The sequence below is a fragment of the Mesoplodon densirostris genome, chromosome 2, assembly GCF_025265405.1.
Source record: "Mesoplodon densirostris isolate mMesDen1 chromosome 2, mMesDen1 primary haplotype, whole genome shotgun sequence".
NCBI classification, from domain to species: domain Eukaryota; kingdom Metazoa; phylum Chordata; class Mammalia; order Artiodactyla; family Ziphiidae; genus Mesoplodon; species Mesoplodon densirostris.
Window position 1 is genome coordinate 163,040,082 of NC_082662.1, and position 24,185 is coordinate 163,064,266.

Consider the following 24,185-nt stretch of genomic DNA (forward strand, 5'->3'; position numbering starts at 1 on the left):
TTGTGCATCTCCCGCCCCACCCCCGCCTTACTTTAACCACTTTACTTGTACAATTCAGGTTTAATTTGGAGGAAAGTAGCACTTGGCTGTGCTCAGCTTTCAGGATCTTAGTTTCCCAAACAGGGATTGAAGCTGGGGCCCCAGCAGTGAGAGCGCCTAGTCCTAGCCACTGGACTACCAGAGAATTCCCAGGGTTTCACTGTTAATAATGTAACAACATGGAAATTCAGGGGAAAAGAATAACAACCAGTTATTCAGAAGTGCGTCCTCTCCCTCTTCCTCCTTCCCTCAAAGCACACTGTGCAAAACTTAAGGCTCAGCCCGTGCGCCACAAATACTGAGCCTGCACTCTAGAGCCCGCGAGCCACAACTACTGAGCCCACGTGCCACAACTACTGAAACCCACAGGCCTAGAGTCCGTGCTCTGCAACGGGAGAGGCCACCGCAGTGAGAAGCCCGCGCACCGCAACGAAGAGGAGCCCCGGCTCGCCACAAGTAGAGAAAGCCCGTGTGCAGCAACGAAGACCCAACGCAGCCGAAATAAATAAATAAATAAAATCTATTTAAAAAAAAAAAACAACTTAAGGCTCATTTTGGTAATTGGCCGCCTCAGGTTGTCATTCGGATGTCATCTAAAAGTAGTTACTTGGGACTTCCCTGGTGGCGCAGTGGTTAAGAATCTGCCTGCCAGTGCAGGGGACACAGGTTCGAGCCCTGGTCTGGGAAAATCCCACATGCAGAGGAGCAGCTAAACCTGTGCACCACGACTACTGAGCCTGCATACTGCAACTACTAAAGCCGGCGGGCCTAGAGCCTGTGCTCGGCAGCAAGAGAAAAGCCAGTGCAATGAGAAGCCCGTGCACCCCAGCGAAGAGTAGCCCCGGCTCACTGCAACTAGAGAAAACCCGCGTGCAGCAACGAAGACCCAATGCAGCCCAAAATAAATAAATAAATAAAACAAAAAACCATTAAAAGTAGTTACTACAGCTTATTTTATGTATTTAATGAACGTACTATGTTTTCAGATGCTCATCTTATCCAAATACCCTAAGGAAGTTCCTGTGAATGGCACTGTTTTAAAATATGTGCATCATTGGGCTTTTCACAGCATTATAGAGTGCAGGAGGAATTTACAGACTGAGGATGTTACTGGGCTCTTTCCAGATTCTTGGACAGCAATACCATAGAAATGAATATCGCCTCCACAAGACTCTTAGGCAAGCAAATCTTTTTATTTAAAGAGATAGCTTGAACATAACAAGGATGGCGCAAAAAAAAAAGCACCAGCTCTCAGAATAGAAGGGGCAAGTTGATTTTACAGTAAGTCTCCTCCAGACGAAGGAGTTCCATTCTGAGAACGCGTTCTTAAGTCCAATTTGTTCGTTTAAGTCCAACAAAGTTAGCCTAGGTACCCAACTAATGCAATCACCTATATAGTACTGTACTGTAATAGGTTTATAATACTTTTCACACAAATGATACATTAAAAAACAAAAAATAAAGAAAACATTTTTAATCTTACAGTACAGTACCTTGAAAAGTACAGTAGTACGGTACAACAGCTCTCATACAGGGGCTGGCATCGAGTGACCAGGCAAGAAGAGTTACTGACTGGAGGAGGGAGAGGAGGTGGGAGATGGTGGAGCTGAAGGATCATCAGCAATAGGAGATGGAGGGCAAGCTCCAATTTCACTCACGCCTGACGTTGATGGAACGCACTTTTGTGTCTTTGAAAGTTCGCAACTTGAAGGTTCGTATGTAGGGGACCTACTGTATAACAAAACGGAGGGTTTGTCTCATGATCACTGATAATTTTCAGAAATAATCAAACTTCTTTGATCAGCAACAGGTGGCTCCATGGTGGCTATCAGGAATAGAGAGTGCTTCTCCGAGGAGAAAGAAATGCATGAGAATTTTCTGTAAGAAAGCACAGGAATAGATATGGCTAAAATTTATAGTTGAGCTTCTTGTCTTGTGGCAACTAGGTATACTCCTTAGTGTAACAGAGATAAAGCTAATTTTTTATTCCTGCAAGCCTGGTTTTTGTCTTTGTGACACAGGCCCTCTGGGTCTTTGTTCTTTAGCTTGCAAGTCCTGTTTGCCCAAGGTGGTTCCCTGGTCCTTTTCCAAAATGGCTGTACTCTTGTCATCCTGTCTCAAGGAGGGCAGGTAGGCTTGGAATTGAGCTTCTGTAGTCTGGGCTATTTTAGACCTCACTGGCATAGATAGCCAAGCAGACTCTCTTACTAGTTAAATAGATTAAACTAGACTTGAACTTTGGTTTAAAACAGTAGTTCTCAAACTTTGGCATGCATCAGAATCACCTGGAAGACATAAAAACACAGATTGCTGAGCTCTAGCCCCAGAGTTTCTGATTCACCAGGTCTACAGTGAAGCCCAAGGATTTGCATTTCTAACAAGTTCCCTGGTGATAACAACAACGTTGGCCCAGGGACCACACTTTGAGAATTACTGTTTTAAAGTATAATTAAGAGATAAGTCAAAATGGATATGGTTCCAACTCCACAATTTTAAAAGGTTAATCTAAAAGCCCTCTACAAGAACCTCAAAGAAAATCTATTTTCATGTACCACTTGCTGAGTTCACATTATTTCCTCTCTACCCAAGATAAGGTGAGCTGGAAGGGGCCTCTGAGTGGCTCCAGCTATGACATCATGCAGCATTCCTAATGGATGTGACGTGCGTTCTTTCAGAGAGCACTTATTGAGAGCAGAGGACACTGTGCTTGAAGTGCTCCCCAATACCAAAGAAGCAAAACAACACAGCCTCTGCCCTCTCCCCTCAAGGACTGATTCAATCAACAAACATTTAAAGGGACTAGTATGAGCCAATCACTATGGTGAAAGCTAAGAATGCAGTGAGTGGTAAGCAAGACAATGGTATGGAAAGCACACAGCAAACAATTACAAAAAAGAATCTGTAATGAGGGTTTGTGATAAGTGCTGTGAAGGAGAAATATAAGAGTCCACAAGAGCAGATATCTTTGAGACATCTTCTGATTTGGGGGGCGACCAGAGAAGGCTTTCCTGAGGAAGGGACAAAAAGATTTTAAAAGATTCTGTAATCTGACTACTTCAGTAAATACTGCACACCTGAACTTGTTCCAGTAGTATCAGGATGACATAGGTAGAAGTAGGAGAGGGAGGCAGAAAAGGGAGAACCAGAGAGGGAGCAGCAAGAGAAGGACTGGCTCAGAGTTGCTGGCTTGGATGATGGGGGAGGGGGCCACGAGCCAAGGTAAGTGCTTCTAGAGGCTGGAAAAGTCAAGGGAAAGGATTCTTTTCTAGAGCCTGTGAGGGAACACAGCCCTGTGGACACCTTGATTTTAGTTGATCCTGTCAGGCTTCTGACCTGCAGAACTGTGAGATAATAAATTTGTATTGTTTAAGTTAATAAGTTTTTGGTAATTTGCTGCAGTGGCAACAGGAAACGAATACACAGCCTAAACAGGAGAGGGAGTGTATCGTTGGGCAGAAAGTTACAGTGGGAGGGGAGCAACAGAAGATAAAGCTAGAAACTAAAGTGAAGGTCAGGTTTTGAGAAGAATAGAATTCTTCTATTCCAAGCATTTGGATTAAACTTGTTTGGCCACAAGAAGCCAATGGAGAACCAGGTTTGTTACAGTTGAAAAGAACTGATAATGTGAGAGATGTTCTTAGGAAGAACTGAAGCATTTGTTGACTGATTGTATAGAGGGTATAAAAGATTGAGGGGCACACAATGACTTCCACCTGGGCCTCTGGATGACTGGGGAAATCATCTATAGAAAGAAACAGGGTGTCATTTGTAGAACTGTTGCTACGAGGAATTTAGAGGTCACCACACTAGTAAAACCCAGAGCCAGAGCTAAAAGCTAGTCTCCTCACCCTGCATGCCTATCCCGGGGCTCATACCCTTCTCAAATTCTGTCAGTGGTATCCAATTGGAGTTCGTAGTCCAAGACATGAAAAGGCTTCATGAGTGGGATATAAAACTGTTTAAAGGGAATCTCTCCTTGGTGTACAGGGAGTGGCTTGTACAATGCTGGAAACTATTTCACACTGGAAGTCTCCTTTGCAAATGGGTTTGTTTTCCACCTTTGAGAACTTAAGAAATAAATGGTCTCCTATGTCTTGGAACAATGCAAGAAACACATGACATCCTAGGATAATGTTGTACCATTTTATTAGCTGGCATCAACCTTTGTTGACCTGAAGTCATTCTTTAGCTGACTTTGGATTCCTAAGATTGGGATAATCATAATAGTATTTTTTTAGTTTGTATATCACTTGCAATTTGCCAAGAATTTTCTCATATATTACTTTGAATTCATGGGATGGAGACACACACACACACACACACATACACATAACTAAGGCAAAACTCCAATTGTTTAAAAATAAATTAAAAAGTTATACATGGCTGAGTGAATTAAGCCATGCCTGCCTCTGGGTATTATACTTGATTCCCAGGATTTTCTTTGCTTGGTAGTTTCCTACTCTATCACTGTAGACCTCTGTAAGTGTACTCGTTTTCTGAAATGCACCGACTACAAAGCATTTATGTCCACTTTTATGGGGGGAAAGCAAAGGGCATAGTATACATGGCAAGTTGTTTACCTTTAAGGCCAGTTGGCAATAACATTTGGAAAACTAGAAAGCCAGGAAAGATGAGGAAATGATGTCAAAGACAATGGCCTGTGCCTGGTGCATTGGACCCCTACAGGGGGAGGCTCACAAAGCCCTCCTTTTGGATCTCATCTTTGTATTTTGCAGCCTGGCTACTGGGAAAGATTACAAGGTTAAACCATTAAAATATGTTCTCCATAATTTTATTCTAAATTTCAGTTATTTTGCAGGAAAAGAAAAAACTCTTGGAAAACAAGTTGTTGGTTTTTTTTTAATCAAACTCTAGTACTCAGCACATCTACCATGAACAACTCATGTATCCCATTTTATTGGATGCTCTCTGTCCTCAGTCCATAACAAAATATTTTTCTACCACCAAAAAAAGGGATTTTTAAAACAGCATTTAATAAATAAAAAGTTCTTAAGTGCTCCACCTAAGGTATTTTTTTTAACATTCAGATCCAGAGAACTTCAGAGAAACTAGGAGAACAAAATTCCCTTTAGTCCAACGAAAAAGTTATATGTAATCCTTCTCTAAAACGAAAGCACTTTTCTTGCCATGAGAATTCAAGGAAGGTCTTCCCCTAAGAAGCATCGCAAATGATGGTGCCAAACTTTTTACTGTTCTTAATGCATTTCATCTTTGAACAGTGTACTTTTATGCTCATTGGTCTGATACAAAGAAGGAAAAAGTTTCCGCCAGTATGTGGAACTTTCATCCGAGCAACAGTTCTGATGTTTGAAAACTCAACAGAAAAAAGTCCTCAGGAAATGTGGTGTGCGCACTTCTGGAGAAAGGTGGCAGGAAAGGGAAGCCTTGGCTAAATTTAAACCCCTGTCATTTAATAGGAAACTATGTAGTACAGAGGTTAAGAACATGGGATTTGGAATCAGAAAGATCTAGCAGTTTCTCAGTATGTGAATTTTGTCAAACTTCTTGCCTTCTGATCCTTCACCTAATGGCCTCCTTTGCCTCCTTTGCTCGTGCCCAGCCTTAATCCATTTACTGCACAGCAGCCACAGTGATTTATAAAAATATGTAGCTGTTTTTCCAATGAGACATATTTCACATAACAAAATTCACCATTTAAAAATGTATACTTTAGTGTGTTTTAGTATACTCACAATGCAATGCAACCATCACCACTATCTAATTCCAAAATATTTCCACCATCTTGCAATCATTAATCTACAGTTTCAATAGATTTCTTATTCTGGAGATTTTATTAAAAAGGAATCACATAGTATGTGGTCTTTTATGACTGGCTTCTTTCACTTGTTTTCAAGGTTCATCCATGTTGTAGCATGTAACAGTACTTCATTCCATTTACTTGCCGAATAATATTTCATCGTATGGATAAACAAAATGTGGTATATCTATTCATTGATAGATGAACATTTGTGTTGTTGACACATTTTGGCTATTATAAATAATGTTGCTATGAACATTCATGTACAAGTTTTTGTATGAATGTGTGTTTTCAATTATCTAGGATATATATCTAGGAGTGGAATTGCTGGATCATATGATAACCCTATGTTTAACTTTTTGAGGAAAACAATGATCATTAAAAGTATAGGGACTTCCCTGGCAGTCCAGTGGTTAAGACTCTGTGCTTCCACTGCAGGGGCACAGGTTCAATCCCTGGTCGAGGAACTAAGATTCCACATGCCGTGCAATGCAGCCAAAAAAATAAATTAAAAAAAAAAAGAATTTTAAAGTACAGATCTGCTTATGTTACTCTCCTGTGGATTCACAATGCATTGAGGATGAAATCTAGACTCTTCCCATGTTCTATAAAGTTCTTTCATGACCCAGACCCTGCCTACATCTCCGATCTCCTCTTCTACCACTCTCTCTGTTTACCAAACTCCAGACACACTGGCCTACTCCATCATCCTCAAAAATACCAAACTCCTTGGTATTGGGAAAACTGGATATCCATATGCAAAAGAATGAAGTCGGACCCCTATCCTCACCATATATCAATACAAAAATAAAGTTTACATCTTTAATCCATTTTGAGTTAAGACCTAATACTATAAAGCTCCTGGAGGAAAACATTGGAGGAAAGCTTCATGACATTGGATTTGGCAATGACTTCTTGGATATGACACCACAAACACAGGCAACCAAAGCAAATACAGGACTTCCCTGGTGGCGCAGTGGTTAAGAATCTGCCCGCCAATGCAGGAGACGCGGGTTCTAGCCCTGGTCTGGGAAGATCACACGTGCCGCGGAGCAACTAAGCCCGTGCACCACAACTACTGAGCCTGCGCTCTAGAGCCCATGAGCCACAACTACTGAGCCTGTGCACCTAGAGCCCGTGCTCCTCAACAAGAGAGGCCACTGCAATGAGAAGCCTGCACACCACAACAAAGAGCAGCCCCTGCTCGCCGCAACTACAGAAAGCCTGCGCGCAGCAACGAAGACCCAACGCAGCCAGAAGAAAAAAAAAAAGCAAATATATACACATGGGACTACATCAAACTTCTGTGCATCAAAGGAAACAATAAACAGAATGAAAAGGTAACCTGTGGGATGGGAGTAAGTATTTGCAAGTCATATATCTGATAAGAGGTTAATATCCTGGCCTCTCCGGACACTTGCCCTGTTCCAGGTTCCAACCAAGCTGATCTTGTTGGACGATGATGCCCAGCACGTACACTTTCAGCCGCCCTTGGGCAGCCAGGGCCCTCCAGACCTGTAAAACTCAGGCCAGTTCTCAACCACATGCATAACCCCCAGGGTAAAGGGAGCCCACCACCTGAAAATCGTTCTGAGGTGGCAGCTTTAAACTGATGACAGTCAGTCCTCATTTGGATGTGCTGCCTGACAGGGTCCTGGGCTTCTCCAGAAATCATAGTTCCCAAGGGTGTCTTATTGGCAGATACTCTGGCTAGCCCGGCCAACCACGCCCTGGCAAGACCAGATTCCTCTAGCTCTACCTTGGGGAATATGCATATTTGTGTAGGTTAGGGCTTAGAATTAGGCAGATGACTTGTACCCTCAATAGTTCTACTCCTGTGACCTGCCTCTCCTGACACCTGCCTTGTTCCAGATTTCTGGCTGTTACCGAACTGGTCGTATGGAGCTCCACCTGGGCCCTGGCCCAGCCAAAGCCCCCTGCCTCGAAGGTTCTTTTTCCATTCGGATTTGCACAGCCAATAACAAAACCTATGGTGTGACTGAAACAGCACAACTTTATTCAGTGGCCAGAGAATGGAGAGGCGGGAACCTAGTTCACAAATCAACTTCTTAACCCAGCTTGGGTTGAGATACCACATATATAGGAGCATCAAGGTAAAAGGAAGGGAATACAGTAAAGAGAGGGAGGAATATTCATGACATCTGAGAACAGGGGTGGGGTATGCTCGGAATTGGGACAATGCCCCTTTTCAGTCCTTGTATGGGCTCTTCTGGCAGTTGCCATGGCAACTGTGACTGTCATGGCGCTGATGGGTGTGTTACTTAGCATGCTAATGTATTATAATGAGGCTCAAGGTCTTCTGCAGTTCAGGTTTTCTGCCATCTTGGGCCTAGCTGGTTCTAACCACTTCTGGTGGGCTCTTGTTTTTCTCTTCTGGTGGTTTTCTGTAAGACAAGGATACCACTGCTCCATAGCTTAGTTACCTCAAGGAAGGGGGAGGGTTAGAGCTCAAGGCTAACAGCCATGGTAACACAGCTACCCTGACCTGGGTGGCCCAAGCATGCCCAGTATGCACTCAGCCAACTGGCGTTGGGCCCGCAGGGCCTTCTAGGTCTGTGGTGCTCCCTCTGGCCAGTCCCCACTACCTGCATAGCCTCCAGTGTGGAAGGAGCCCAACCCCTGAAAATCGTTATGACGTGGCAGCTTTAAACTGGCGATAGTCAGTCCCCATTTGGACTTGGTGCCTGGTGGGTTCTGAGCCTCTCTAGCAACCAGGACTCCCAGGTGTCTCTTATTGGATGATACTCTAGCCAGTCAGCCCAGCCCTCCTTCCCTTGCAAGGCAGTCAAGTCACCTCGAGATCTGTCTTCAGGGGGAATATTCCCCATTGGGTAAGTTAGGACTTGGACTCGGCATATGCCCCTTCCATGACCTGGTATCTCTAGACCCTTGCCCTGTTCTAGATCCCTGGTCGCCCTGAACTTTGCCTCATGTATCTGTGCAGTGTGTGCCTCTGCAGCAGGGCTTGGGCAGCCTGGGCCCTCACAAGTGTTACTGAGGATTTGGAGAATTTGGAACCCTTGTGCACTGTTGGTGGGAATGTAAATTGGTGCGGCCACTATGGAGAACAGTATGGAGGTTCCTTGAAAAAAATTAAAGGTAGAATTACCATATGATCCAGCTATTCCACTTCTGGGTATATATCCAAAAGAATTGAAAGCAGGACTTCCCTGGTGGTGCAGTGGTTCAGAATCTGCCTGCCAATGCAGGGGACGTGGGTTCAAGCCCTGGTCCGGGAAGATCCCACATGCCACAGAGCAACTAAACCTGTGCGCCACAACTACTGAGCCTGTGAGCCACAACTACTGAAGCCCACGCACCTAGAGCCTGTGCTCTGCAACAAGAGAAGCCACCTCAGTGAGAAGCCCGCGCACCGCAAGGAAGAGTAGCCTCCACTAGCTGCAACCAGGGAAAAGGCTGTGTGCAGCAACGAAGACCCAATGCAGCCAGAAACAATAAATAAATTAAATAAAATAATAAATACATTTAAAAAAAGGATTGAAAGCAATCTCCAAAAGGTTTGCACACTCATGTTCATAGCAGCACTATTCACAATAGTGAGGAGGTGGAGAAACCCAAATATCCATTGATGGATGAATGGATAAAGAAAATGTGGTGTATACATACACAATAGAATATTAGCCTTTTTAAAAAAGAAATTCTAACTTGTGCTACAACATGGATGAACCTTGCGGATATTGTGCTACGTGAAATAAGCCAGTCACAAAAAGACAAATGCTGTATGATTCCACTCATATAAGGTATCTGAAGTAGTCAAATGCATAGAAACAAAGTTGAGTTGTCATTGCCAGAGGTTTGGGAGAATGGAAACGGGAGTTGTTCAATGGGTACAGAGTTTGAGTTTTACAACATGAAAAAGTTCTAGAGATCTGTTGCACAATAATGCGAATGTAGTTAACACTACAGAACTACGCACTTTAAAATGGTTAGGATGATAAATTTTATGTTATATATTTTCTACCACAATTTAAAAATTGTTCTTAAAAATGCCAAACTTGAGGGCTTCCCTGGTGGTGCAGTGGTTAAGAATCCGCCTGCCAATGCAGGGAACATGGGTTCGAGCCCTGGTCCGGGAAGATCCCACATGTCGCGAGACAACTGGGCCCGTGAGCCACAACTACTGAGCCTGCGCGTCTAGAGCCTGTGCTCCTCAACAAGAGAGGCCGCGACAGTGAGAGGCCCGCACACCGCGATGAAGAGTGGCCCTCGCTCGCCGCAACTAGAGAAAGCCCTTGCACAGAAATGAAGACCCAACACAGCCAAAAATAAATAAATAAAAATAAATAAATTTAAAAAAATTAAAAAAAAAAAAAATGCCAAACTTGGGACTTCCCTGGCACGCTTCCACTGCAGGGGGTGTGGGTTCGATCCCTGGTTGGGGAAATAAGATCCTGCATGTTGCGAGGCACAGCCAAAAATTAAAAAAAAAAAAAAAAAAAAAAAAGCCAAACTTTCCTGCCTAACAACCTTTGCTCCTGCTATTCTCTCAGCCCGGAATACTCTTTCTCTTGCTTTTTGCATGACTGGTTTCTCTCATACGTCTAGTTTCCACTTAAATGCTACCTATTCAGAGAGATCTCCCTTGACAACCCTATCTTTTGAAATAGGTTCCCCTTGAATCTTATTCTCAGCCATTTGTTTGTTCTTTTAACAAAACACTTATATAGTTATGTAATTTATTTCTGCCTTTCTTTCCTGCTATATGATAGTCTGAGGACAGCAACTGTGCCTATTTAAATCACACACCTAGTTTAGTAACAGATAAACAACAGATGTTCAATACACTTTTTTCTGAATGAACAAATGAGTCTATGTAAACTAGAACTAATAACACCTGCCTCATGGGGTTGCTGTGAGAATCAGGTGCAGTAACATATATGGCACAGGACCTGATACATAACAAGAACTCAATATTTATTTTTAGGGCAGGACATTTTGATTGTACCGGATGACTTTTAAAATTCCATCCAACTCCAAGGTTTTCAGGAATGGTGCAAGGACTTTGGGCAAGGCAGAGCTATGAGCGTGTTAATAAGCAAAAATATTCTAATCAGGAAGGGCAAACTTCCATGCCTGGATATATAGGCGTGAAACAGTTATTTGTTCTTTGCTCAGAAACCTCCCAGGGTTTCCCTGGTGGCCCAGTGGTTAAGAATCCGCCTGCCAATGCAGGGGACACGGGTTCGAGCCCTGGTCCGGGAAGATCCCACATGCTGTGGAGCAACTAAGCCCGTGAGCCACAACTACTGAAGCCTGTGCGCCTAGAGCCCATGCTCTGCAACAAGAGAAGCCACCGCAATGAGAAGCCCACGCACCACAACGAAGAGTAGCCCCCGCTCACTGCAACTAGAGAAAGCCTGCGCGCAGCAACAAAGACCCAAAGCAGCTAAAAAATAAATAAATTAAAAAAAAAAAAGAAAGAAACCTCGCAGTGTCCTTGGGGCCATCCACTCTTTGGCGAAGAGGATGAAATACTTAAATCAGGGCAGCCTTGAAGACCATGGACAGAATTCAGAGGGTCTGTGAACTTGGATGGGAAAGAAATTACATCTTTATTTTCAGTAATCTCTAACGGATATTAGCATTTTCTTCAACTATAAATGGAGCCCCCCAAAACCCTCAGCAGTTCTAGTGATAGGAATCACTAAGATTTTCATATCACACTACAACCATAGATATCCTGAAATATTGTTTATGCTCATTACTAATTCAAAATCATGGTAGATGTTAGGCCTGTCGTTAGATTTTATTTAATGAGTTAATAAAGAAGCATATATCTTAGTGTATCACAAATTTTCTTTTAAAACATTTTATAGCATTATAAATTTCCTTCCTTTGTAATTCTGTATTTTGATGCATTTAGAGATATTATTTTAATAAGAGGTTCCTAGATTTCACTAGATCGCCAAGGTTCTTGGTACATAATGTGTATGCACAGTGCCTGTCACTCAATAGGAGGGCCATGAAGGATGCTTCATGGTCACGAGAATTTTTCCTGTGCTTTTGGTGCTGCCTTAAATCTATAATTATGTAAAGAATAAACCACAGAGGCCGGCTTAGTCCATAGAGAAAACTTGACTACATTTTTAAAAAACGTTGTTAGGGAAAGATTTATTATTTCACTTTTTTTTCATCCTCTGAAGAAAGTTTGAAATGTATCTGTTCAAGGTATTTTGATGACATAATTTCATTCCTTCTAACTAACTGCTCACATGCCACTTGTGACCATAGAACCTAAAGCAGGGAACTATGGTAATGGAGCCCTTGTGATTTGCGATGTCAGTGAAGTGTGACTGTGACTCTGAGAACAACTTTATGGATTGTGTTATAGGCTTTGAAATGAGTGTCAACAGAGGGTGTGATCATTTCTTTGCTTAAAAAAAAAGATTAAAAATGAAAAACGAATAATTCACTGCCGTAATAAAGGAAAATAGGAATGATAAATGTGTATATATCATGCGTAAAAAGGTTTAGATACAGCCTATATATAAAGAGAAATATAAAGTAAAAGGAGACCCTACTTTTCTTTCTACCAACTTTGTAATATGTGGCCAAAGGGGAGCTGACCCAAGTATTTCTGAATAAACAATGCTGATTGAATGTGCCTTCATTGCCTGAAGAAACCAGGATCTTCTCACTCTGGCTCACCTCCCAGCCAGAGCCTATAATAAGTAATGCACTCTAACTACCAGCTTGTATGTGGGAGGACTTAAGAAACTCTCCCTTTCAGAAACCCCTCCCTCCCATTTTCTTGTGTAGTCACGGCAAGTGAGCTTATCTCTTTATAGTAGTTTAAGAGTAGCTTGAATATAGTTCTACTTTCAGGTCTGACGGAGTAAATTGAGCCACACCAATTTTCCCTCTAGGAATAAATGGAAAAGCCAGATAAGTAGAAAAAGCATCTCTATAAAGCAATGCAAGAGCTGTTGGAGCAACAAGAGTAGAGGGACCAAGATTCCAGAGGAGGAACTGCAAAATGGTGAGCTTTTTCCTTTGCCAGCTGGAGGTGCTTATAGATTCTGGGTACAAGGCAAGATGCTGAGCATCGGGGCTTCGCCTGGGTCAAGGGTCATTGTTGGGGGACAAAACAAACAAACAAAGCACTTACATTTTGGGTTCTCACAGGACTGAAGAGACAAAGCTGAAATCTTGGAGAGCCAGGATTTCAGGGAGAAGGGAAGAGTGAATAACTGAGTGACACAGATGGTTTCCCCACAAAATTTTGCTGAATGCTGAAGCTACTTGGGGTGGGAGGTTAGGATGAGAAAATCACTGTTTTTCAGAAGCTTTCCGCTTAGCATCTTTATCTATCCAGCAGAGATGAGAGTGATTCCACTTTGGAGAGGAATAACATCACATTGATGTTCTTTCTTATACTCAATATTTTATACTCAATTTTTTTTCTTTTTCTTTTTCTTTTTTTTTTTTTTTGCTACACCGTGCAGCTTGTGGGATCTCAGTTCTCCCATCAGGGATTGAACCCACACCCTTAGCAGTGAAAGAGCAGTCCTAACCGCTGGATGGCTAGAGAATTGTCTCTACTTAATTTTTAATACTTGGTTATTTTATATTCAATGGTCAATATCAAATGAATATCAAAAACTATTAGGTATACCAAGAGATAAGAGTCATATCACCAAAATCCAAGAAAAAAAATAGATAATAGAAACCAGTAATTCAGGTATTAGATTAGCAGACAAGGAATTTGATTAAAATATTTTTAAAATATGATAAAAAGATAATTTCCCCAGGGAATTAGAATCTATTTTTAATGGAAATTCTGGAACCAAAAAATACAACAACTGAAATCAAAAGTAGCCTGGAGGGGCTTCCCTGGTGGCGCTAGTGGTTGAGAGTCCGCCTGCTGATGCTAGGGGACATGGGTTCGTGCCCCGCTCCGGGAAGATCCCACATGCCGCGGAGTGGCTGGTCCCGTGAGCCATGGCCGCTGAGCCTGCGCGTCCGGAGCCTGTGCTCCGCAACGGGAGAGGCCACAACAGTGAGAAGCCCGCGCACCGCAAAAAAAAAAAAAGAGTAGCCTGGAAATCAAGAGCAGGTAGGGAAATATGTCTGTGCACATAGATGCTGACACTGGTTCTGGATGTGACTCAGTTGCATCTCTGCAGCCCTGTGTCAGTGCCGGAACCCTGAGATCTAGTGCAGACTCAAAAGATTTGCGCACACATTTTAAAAAAAAGAAAAACTTTAAAAATGTAAACACATTTTTCTTCAAGAGTATACTCTTAGAACTGTGTTGCAGTAAACAAGTTTCAAAACATAATGATGAATTCTTTGGTCACGAAAACTTCCTCAAGAATTCTCTCAAAATAATTCTAAGCACAGGTCCATTATTAAATTTACTACCACGACATTTTAGAAAATAGTTACAAAACTTGTTATTCATCTGTAAAGGATTGAGGGAGAAAGGCAGCACGGTAATTGCCAAAAACTTTTCTTAAAATTATTCCATAGGGATGATTGTCATTGAGCTTGAGGCCAGTTAGCTTTCCCACAGTTAATCTCGTATACCATGTTTCAGACCTGGACCTTCCTGACATTGAGGCATTCACTGTAATGTAAGCTAACATGATGAATTCAGAGTCACAGAAAAGATGCTATGAAGTTTTCTGGTTAAATAATTGTTTTTCTTTTAAAGTGGGGGAGAGTTGGATGCTTAATAAACTCAAAATAACAACAACATAACCAGAGCCGGAAGGAAAACTGTTCTATTATTAATTATTAAAAGAGACGTGATCTACTACAACATAGGGAAAAACTGAATATGATATAGCAAGCTATGGATGACTTAGAAAGGTGTTTTCCAGTTAACATTTTTTTTTAAATTAAAGCATTTTGTTTGTTTACACTTTATGGGTAAAATACAAAGAGAGAGTGCCTCCTAGAAATAGATTATGAATTTTTTTTTTTAATTTATTTTTCGCTGCACTGGGTCTTCATTGCTGCGCGCGGGCTTTCTCTAGTTGCAGAGATCAGGGGCTAGTCTTTGTTGCAGTGCACATGCCTCGCATTGCGGTGACCTCTTGTTGTGGAGCACGGGCTCTAGGCACGCAGGCTTCAGTAGTTGTGGCTCGCAGGCTCTAGAGCCCAGGCTTAGTAGTTGTGGCATGCGGGCTTAGTTGCTCCGCGGCATGTGGGTAGTTGCTCCGTGGCATGTGGGATCTTCCCGGACCAGGGCTTGAACCCGTGTCCCCTGCATTGGCAGGCAGATTCTTAACCACTGCACCACCAGGGAAGTCCAGATTATGAAATTAAAGTGCACTTCAGGTAGACTGATAAGGTGAAATGACTATTGAATCCCAACATAAACATTTATTTAAATACTTAAAAGACAGTGATATTGACTAATAAGACTTGGAATCAAATTGCCTCTGTTTCCTTTCTTCATTTTACTTTTGTAAGTCACAAATTTTCATTTTTCATACTTTTTTCTCATTTCTGTTTTCTTGAAATGCCAAAAGAAAATCAATGGCAATAGGCCAAACTCTTGTTAGCCAACTTTTAATAATAATAAAACAGTACAGAGAAAAGAACAGGAAATCTTTAAAAATGGAGAAATTGTATATTATCTTGTTTATAACATGAACAAAAGAATATGTAAATATTATTTTACTAAGGGCTTGTGATATTCTTGGAAGACAATAAGGAGGCGGAGATTACTCATTCTTTTGCTCCCTGGGAAATGAAACCAGTACTATTGAAAGTAAGTGACTTTGTGAAGGTCAGTAAGCAGGCAAAGTGCTTCTAGGATTCCCATACACTGGCCATATAAAACATTCTCTCATGCTTTCACTTCCCTTTTCTTTTTTCCCTTATCTTTTCTTCTCATTCAAAAGCAAACTTTAAAAATTAGAATCATCAATAAATATTTATTGTGTGCTTGCTCTGTGCAAGGTACCACGGAGGATAAGAAGGAATCTAAGACAGAGTCCTTGATTTAAAGGAGCAGTCAAAATCACGATTCTAGCCTGGATCTTCACAGCTGCTGAGAATTTCCTTTTGTTCACCATTTCACCATTGTTAAAGCAGCTATTTTTGGGGCTTCCCTAGTGGTGCAGCGGTTGAGAGTCCGCCTGGCGATGCAAAGGACAGGGGTTCATACCCCGGTTTGGGAAGATCCCATATGCTGCGGAGCAGCTGGGCCCGTGAGCCATGCTCGCTGAGCCTGTGCGTCCGGAAAGCTTTTCTTTAAGCTTCCAACTCCAACACTGCTTTCTTGACCCTTCACATAAGACCTTGTTTGCCTTTCACTGATTTTTTTTTTTTTTTTTCCGGTACGCGGGCCTTTCACTGCTGTGACCTCTCCCGTTGCGGAGCACAGGCTCCGGACGCGCAGGCTCAGCGGCCATGGCTCACGGGCCTAGCCGCTCCGCGGCATGTGGGATCTTTCTTGGACCGGGGCACGAACCCATGTCCCCTGCATCGGCAGGCGGACTCTCAACCACTGCGCCACCACCAGGGAAGCCCACTGATCATTTTGAGTCTATGAGTTTGCTTAACTTCTCTCTTTTCCATTTCAAAATCTCTATATCTTCATCATCAATGACTTCTTTCCCCAATGCCTCCAAGAAGGTATTCTCTCTCCATCTTGCCCAGAACTCCCCTCTGCTACTCTCCAACCTGATCCCCCACCTCTTCAGAGATATCACTCCAATGTCCGTTGGCGTTTTTTCTTCTTTTGATTTGCATTTTCAATCTCATTCTCACACTGGCTCCTTATTCCCCATTCCTAAATATAACATAGTTATTTCTGATGGTACCTTAACCCTATTGCTGCTTTGAGTTGCAACTTCTCTTTACAACTGAATTTCTTGAAAGAGGAATATATAATCTGCATTTCCCCTAAAAAATCAGCTCTTACAATATGGCTTCCGCTTCCACAATGTTACTGAAACACTTCCTGAAGATCAGTAGTGGTCTGCGAGTCAACAAATCTGATGGCTTTTTCTAGCCTTCATTCCCCCCACCCCTCCCCCTCCCCCTCCCCCCCACCCCTCTCCCTCCCTCCCCCTCCCTCCCCCCACCCCCAATTTCTCTGAAGTTTTTGGTGCTAATGACCATTCCTCCTCCTTCTTTTACACTGTCCTGTCTCTACTGTTTTTCTGTGTACTGCTCTGACCACTTCTTATTGAACACCCCTCATCCTCTCACCCCTAAACACAGACATTCTCCTAAATTCTGCTTTTTTTCCTTATATACACTCTTCTTTGGATTCTTCTTCATAGAGATAATAGTTGAAGCTGAGGATTCCCATGCTCTGGGAATGCTAAAACACTTTCCCCAAAGAACAGTGCATTTAAGGGAAGGGGAAGACTTTATCACCTTCCTTTTGTCTTTCCATGGGGTTCACTTAGTTGGCAAGAGAAGTAGGAGGAGAACAGGTCAGAGCTGTCTTAGCAATGGCTAAGATTCCTCTATCTAGGACCATGGCTCCTGCCAGATAGCCCCTCTCCTACAACTGTGGCTCTTGCTTTGTTCTGTTGACCCTTCTCTTGCCTCTTCATACCTGGCAATAGTAATGGATTCCTCCTCTTGCTTGTCCTGAGGTGTATCAGCATGTCTGCTTGATTCCACTTGTGGTTTTAATTTACTGTTAAACTCCTACAAGTAATTCAGTTTTGATATTACAGTTCACCTTAGGCAATACTATTTGCTAAGATATCCATATATGTGTGTGTATATATAAGTATATATTCCATTGTTCACTTGAATCTATAATGAACTTTACTCAGTTTTCAATAGTTGCTTAGTCTTGTGTTTCTATGTAAGAATGTGGGTTCTTGGAGGACAGAAAACACTTTACCATCTTTATATCACGAGACTTTAACAGAATACTTGTCACATAGCTGATGGACGAATTTATTCACTTTGATATAACACCCAAGATTAATATTTCTGTCTTCAGCAAGAAATTAAAGTTGTGTTTGACCTTCAACAGACTAAAGCCTCCTTAGTCATATAAGATCATCACAAGACATTAAGCCTGACAGATTCCACCTTTACCATGCTTTAAGAATAAATTGTCTAATTTCTATTTTAAGGGCAAAGCATGCAACCCATTTCAATAAAATATTTATCTCATCTTAATTTAAACTTATAGCTCTGCAATATTTACCAATGTGCCCAATTTTACCATACTCTTACCTTGGACAAATTACATAATTCATCTCAAAACCTTGGTTTCCACATTGATAAAATGAAAAAAATAATACTTGTTATCAGAGGGTTGTTGTGCTGAAATAACATATGTTAATCACTGAACATAGTGTTTAACAAAATGGGCATTTAATAAGTGGTAGCCATGTTTAACTTTCAGAGACGTAGCAAATAAATTTATAATACAATTAGAGCATATTACCACACAGGTCTCTGTTGTTGCCATCTTTGTGGGAGGCAACTTCTCCAAGATAAAATGCTTGTAACATGTCACATCAATAAACAAGAAGTTAGGAGAGGAACAAAGCATCTCATAATGTTAGAATTAACATTCCATGAGGAAAGCATAGGGGACATTCCATTTTATTACATATTTTTTTAACAAAAATTAAACTACAGTAGAGTCTCTCTTTAAAAACCAGACTCCACTTAACCCACTTGCTCTGTTACTCATTACTGTACATTCTCTCTGTGAACTGTACTCACTGTTGCCACAAAGGACACAACTGGCACTACTGGCAAACTTTGAATACGGAAGCTTTATTAGAAAATAGTATTGTATCAATGTTAAATTTTCTGAATTTGAAAATTGAATCATAGTGATGAAGAGAATGTTCTTGTTCTTAGGAAAAGCCACTGAAGTATTTAGGGGTAAGCACGCATGATGTATGTAACTTTTCAATAATTAGGTGGGGAAAGAGGTGGGGAGAGAATAAAGTAAATGAAGTGAAATGTTAACAACCCCCTTGAGTTAAGTTGAGTATACTTTCTGGCCCTCTGTTCCTTCATCTACTAGGAGAGAGAAGACTGGGCTGAACTCTTTCAGTATTATTCACACTGTGAGCCATGAAATTCAATTAGGAGTGGAGCCTGGCATCAGAAAATGTTAACCAGTGAATCTGAATAAAGTGTTTGCAAGAGTTCTTTGTATTTATTCTTTGGTAAGTTTGAGATCCTTTCAAAATCAAAAGTAAAACAAGCTAACTATATTTACATAACACCAAGGCCCTCAGCACTAACAGCTTAGAGGCTAACAGGTTAGCTATATGATACACCTGTGTACTTCCTCACCAAAACAGTTGAGCTGTATGGTTATCAAGAGTCACTTTGTATTTGTAACCTAAAATATTTATGCCTCTTATTATACTTATGGAATTTAAATATTCAAACCAATGAAATACCAATAAAAAGTTGTTTCCATGAAATTGATGAAGGTGAACAACAAATAAATTACTATAGAACTAGATATGGGTAAGAAAAATCTTTAAAACTTTGGAAAAAAACTGTACAAAATCTAGATTGACTTGGCACTCAAATTGCTTCAAATGTGTCTTTAAGTTCTTGCTCTGCTTTGAAGAAAAAGAAAATTTAAACAAAGTAATTTATAATAAAGACAATGAGGTGCTCCAACAAACAGATTCATGCTCAGATAAAAGGTCTTGGCCCTACTTCAAAGATTAGTGAGTGAATGTATAATTACACATTTGACTCAAAAGTTAAAAAGTTAAAGTATATCTGCCATTTTTATGACCTATTGCTTTAACTGACTTTTTAAATTAACTGATCAACAATTGGTCTCTGTAATCAATCCCAGCCCAAGGACATCTTGCTAAAGGAATTCCATAGATACAAACTCTCCTGCTAGTAAATATTAGTTTGTAGCCAGGAAGTCTGTTATTACCATACTTTTAAGACTTGCATGCTTGCTTGCTCTCCTAGGAGTATTTCCCTCTAAAGGGACAGAACTGATTGTAGATCTGCTGAACTCCTTCCTTCCCAGTCACTGATAGATTAAAAATGATATTTCATTGTTTATGTTGATTTACATTTTGACTGATGCTGGACAATTGTTCACAGGCTTATAACTGATTTGTATTTTTTTCTGCCTCATGGGAGAGAAGATAATAGCAACAAAATATTGAAACCTGGCAAGTATCTGAATTAGTGGCAATTATCTTAGCCAACTTGAGAAACAGGAATCCTAAGCAGGTCATGAAGCAACCTGATTCACACAGTTAAACCCCACATAAGGGAACTGAAAGCACCAGATACCTCTGAGCATGGTGTGGGCTAAAAACAGAAGGAATAATAGAAAGCCTATTTAAGAATCAATCAGATGCTTACATTCCCTTCTGCATCCCAGCAGAAGTCCAGAGATTTAGTCCTCGAAGAAAGGATCTCTGAAAAGAAAGAACAAAGGATCTCTGGTGAGGAGGATATTAGGCCCCACTAAGGGTGAAGGTCTAATATTGAAAGAGAAATAAGAAAATTAGAGGACCAACATCTGAATAATTGGAGCTTAAGAAAGAGAAAATAAAAATAAAATAAAATAAAATAAAAAAAAGAAAGAGAAAATAGGGTACGAGATAATCAAATAATTCAAATTGGTGAGACTGGAACCCCATTCTGACTTTAAGTCCAGTGCTATTTATATTCTTTCAGGATAACTGGTATATCTGATTCATATTAACTGTAAAAGGACATTTTCTAAGCTTTCAGAAATGTTGGGGATAGTCAGAGACTTTGCTCAGGTGATTAAAGGGTGAGGCTTGCATTAGCCCTCCCCAAACCAATTATACCAAAATATTTGGCAGAACTAAAGAACTATGGTTAAAAAAACCAAAAAGAATGGTTTATTCATACAAGCTGTGCAATGACATGCCAGTACAGCTCAATAATCATATTGCCTTAAGTTGTTCTGTAAGAAGGGCAGAGGCTGTAAGTGGTTAAAGCTCTAACTGGCTAAGGCACCAATGCAGGGAAACACCCATAGCAAGCAGATATGCAGATATAAAGCCAACTGTGGACAGGAAAACACAAACCAAAAAACTTCTGGGTTATCTGTGGATGGCTAGTCTCATCATCATGCCCAAGCAGAGAAACACCCTATAAGCAACTTCCCTTCCAGGTGGACTATTTCAGTCCAAGTCAGCCTGGATCCGAGTAGTGGACTCACAGATGATGAGCGAGTCTAACATCAGGCTTTCAGAAGCTTCAGTTGACAACCTATGGCTTACTGTTTCTCAATATCCCAGGCCAATTAAATCAGAATTTCAGAGTAGTGCGGGGCATCCTCCGTTTCTAAAGCTTTTCAGGTGGTTCAACTCTACGTAATTAACTTGAGTCATTGCCCTAGCCAAGGTATCTTTCAATTAGTGTTTGTTTGGCTTACATATGCACTAAATCAAAACACTGTATTAAACAAAGGACCCAAAGATATTTAGTAAAAATGACGTGTAGCAAAAAAATTGATAGGAAAAAAATGATAAAACAATCCAGCTGGGGCGTGTGTGGGAGGAATGGATAAATAAGACAAACAAGAGAAAACAAAAACGAAACTGAATTGTTTTGGATTACTATGCCCAGCCTCTGCAGGCTTAAATAGGCTACTAACTTGGGGGGAGGGGAGGTAGGCGGCGTCAAGAGAACAGTGGAATGGACGTGCAAGAGTGAATTCCCACCTGAAATCTGAAGGCTCTGGTGTCTGCCTGGTGTCTGGACCCAGTTATTTTAGGTTAGAACTCTACAGCATACAGGGGAAAGAACACTGAGCCCTCGTCCCAAACCTGTCCAACTAGCTGTGCAACGTCAAGTAAATCTCTTTGGACGAGAGATTCCTAATGTCTAAAATAAAGAGACTGGATTAGTAACCCTGAAGATCTCTCTCCTGAAGATCTCTCATCAGTCTAACTCTGATGCTATAAACAAGGGATCACACACATCTCCTACTTCAGGAAAGGCCCAAGACGAGCCGAAGCCGATCGTCAGGCTTCGAGCCATCCTCGTTTTTCTGCTAGGCTGCCTTAGCCCGGGGGATGGACCAGGCACAAAGCACCACGTTATTAAGGCCTCATCAACCCCAGCCAGGAGCAAGCCCTAAGGCTCCCCACCCTGCGTGACTTCTCAGAGCTTCCTCCACCTCCCCTGAACTTCCGACCTCGGCTTGGGACCTCGGGAGCCCGCGGCTGTTGTTCCTCCCTTAAAGAACAAAATCATTCCGGGGATCCAAACTTCGCGTCTGCTAGGGCCTCTAGGTAGAGAGCGGAAGGGGGAATCGACTCCCTCGACGATCTCCGCGGCCTGGACCCGCTCCCTTCGCCTGGCGCCAGGCTGCGGAGCGCCGATCGGCTCGATGAGCGGGGGCGCAGTTGCGGCGGAGCGGCAGGCGCCGGTTGCGCGCCTACTGTGTTCCCCCTTCCAGCTTTCTTCCTCCGCTTCCTACTCCTTCCTCCGCCCGCCCAGCGCTACCCGCCCCGGAGAGCTGCCCGGAGCTCCCCGGGAGACGCAGGTACGGCCGCCCGCCTGTTCCCGACGGGAAGGGCTTATGTGCGGAGGAAGGAAACAGAGACGAAGTGCCTGCCCCGCCGCCCCCAACGTCCGCGTCGGGCAGTGGGGCCGGCCTCGGGGGCAGTGGAGGGAGCCCAGAGTGGGAAAAGGCTGGGGTCGGACCGGGGGTTCCCTGAGGAAGGGCGACCAGGACAGGGGTGTGCGATGGGGAGCGGTTAAGGGGGAGAAGAATGGGAATTGTAGGGTGCTCTGGGAAAATGGGAAGAGAACAGTGGTGGGGCTGGGGAAGATTGGAGAAGAGTGGGAGGCAGCCCGGACTGCTAGTGGGGATCTTGGGGCAGAAAGGACTAGAGTTAGGAGATGTCGGGGGACGTGGCCTGGTGCGACAGATGGGGTGGGAGTGGGGCGGGGTGTATGTGAATGGAGCTGCTTGCTGGAGGGGTGGATTTGTTTCACCATTAAAAAGCTTGGGAGAGAGAGCACCAACCCCGCTGCGTTTATAATGACCGGAAGGTGAGGTGAATCATTACACTTTGACAGGTTTTGTGAATAACATCTCCAGGCTGTGTCCATCCAAGTCACTTATTTCCGTGAAACTGCACCAACCAAGACTGCTGATGAGAGATGAGGAAGAGGAGTCAGAAAGGGAACGCAGGCTGGGAAAAGGGAAGCCTCTGCCCAGATTCAAGCTTTTTGTGAAATGAAATACTAGGGGGTTTGGTGTGCTTGTTGTTTGCATAAAGCAAAAAAGAAGCCAACATTTGCTAAACAACAGGTTAGAAGTTTATTACTTGTAAAGCCATTGAATACAGAAAGTACTGCCTCTTCAAAAAATACATACATGAAATTGTAAACGTATGATGATGGCATAAGAAGCGTATGGTGATGTGACATTTTAAAAATGTATTGGTGATGTTGAAATACATCTTGAAGGCTCTCTTATTTACATATATACCTAGACACAAACACCTGAATTCATATGTATTTTGTACAGGAGAACTCTTAGGTAGAGTATGTATAAATCTAATTTCTGAGCATTGTTTATTTCTACTAGTCATTTGGTGCAAATATCATCATTTACCCTGTGCTTCATCAAGCACAGTTAATTAATCTGCCTGCTGCTTTGCTGATGATGGCTTTTATGTTTGTCAGACAGTGATTTCTTGCCTTCATGAAGCTGATTCTTGGATTATGGGACCTGAATTTGGGTTTGCTCATTATTAAACTTGTAGCTTTACTGTATATTTCATAAAGATGTTATGTAAGTCGGCCTGTTATTTGCTTTTGGATATTGAAGCAGACCCTTTGTAGGGTTTAAAATATAAATAAAATATAGGTATAATTAAAAGCTCTAGTTCTTCGGTTGCTTCCTTTGTCATCTGTTTCTCCATGCATTCTGTAACATTTCTGCATGAATGAATTATTCTGAAATCAAAGTATGAGGAATAAAATGGGTCAGATGCCGGATGTACGTGACAGAAATATTGTAGAATGAAGAACTCTAGAGCTGTTACTTAGGTAGCAAGTATTTGGTTTTTGTTACAAGTGGTTAAGTTTCTGGTTTGGAAAATTATTTCTTATCAAAGAAAAGTATATCAATTTGTTTTGATGGGAAGTCAACTTAAAATTTTACTTTATTTTGTTTATGAAACTGGACTCTGGGCTTGTTTATTCTTTTTTAAGTGTGTGATGTTAACCAACAAATGTCTAATTATACTTAAAAATCTTAGAGGTTCTTCTTGTGGAAAGGGAAAGAGGACTGCTGGGTTGTTACAGGGAAGTGGTCTTTCTAGAACAGAACTGTATAACCTGATAGACAACTAATTGGATAAATATTAAAATTGATCATGCACAGCCATTAATA

At 41.9% G+C, this 24,185-nt stretch overlaps 1 protein-coding gene and 1 long non-coding RNA gene across 3 annotated transcripts in view; one reads left to right on the forward strand and one right to left on the reverse strand.

Moving 5' to 3' along the window:
* Positions 1-1,558: 1,558 nt before the first annotated feature.
* On the reverse strand, positions 1,559-22,051 carry LOC132483299 (uncharacterized). Its single transcript, XR_009531061.1, has 4 exons — positions 21,972-22,051; positions 21,496-21,658; positions 20,159-20,214; positions 1,559-1,917 (listed from the first exon to the last, which is right to left on the reverse strand). It is a non-coding gene; the product is annotated as an uncharacterized LOC132483299 (long non-coding RNA).
* Positions 22,052-22,161: 110 nt separating this feature from the next.
* Positions 22,162-24,185, forward strand: part of VAMP4 (vesicle associated membrane protein 4) — a 31,440-nt gene continuing 29,416 nt past the window's right edge. The window contains exons 1-2 of one of the 2 annotated variants that reach the window (XM_060088582.1): positions 22,162-22,322; positions 22,862-23,096. The gene's annotated coding sequence lies outside the window, so the exon portion shown is untranslated. The remainder of the gene's footprint in view (positions 22,323-22,861; positions 23,097-24,185) is intronic. The other variant, XM_060088581.1, reaches the window with a different exon arrangement.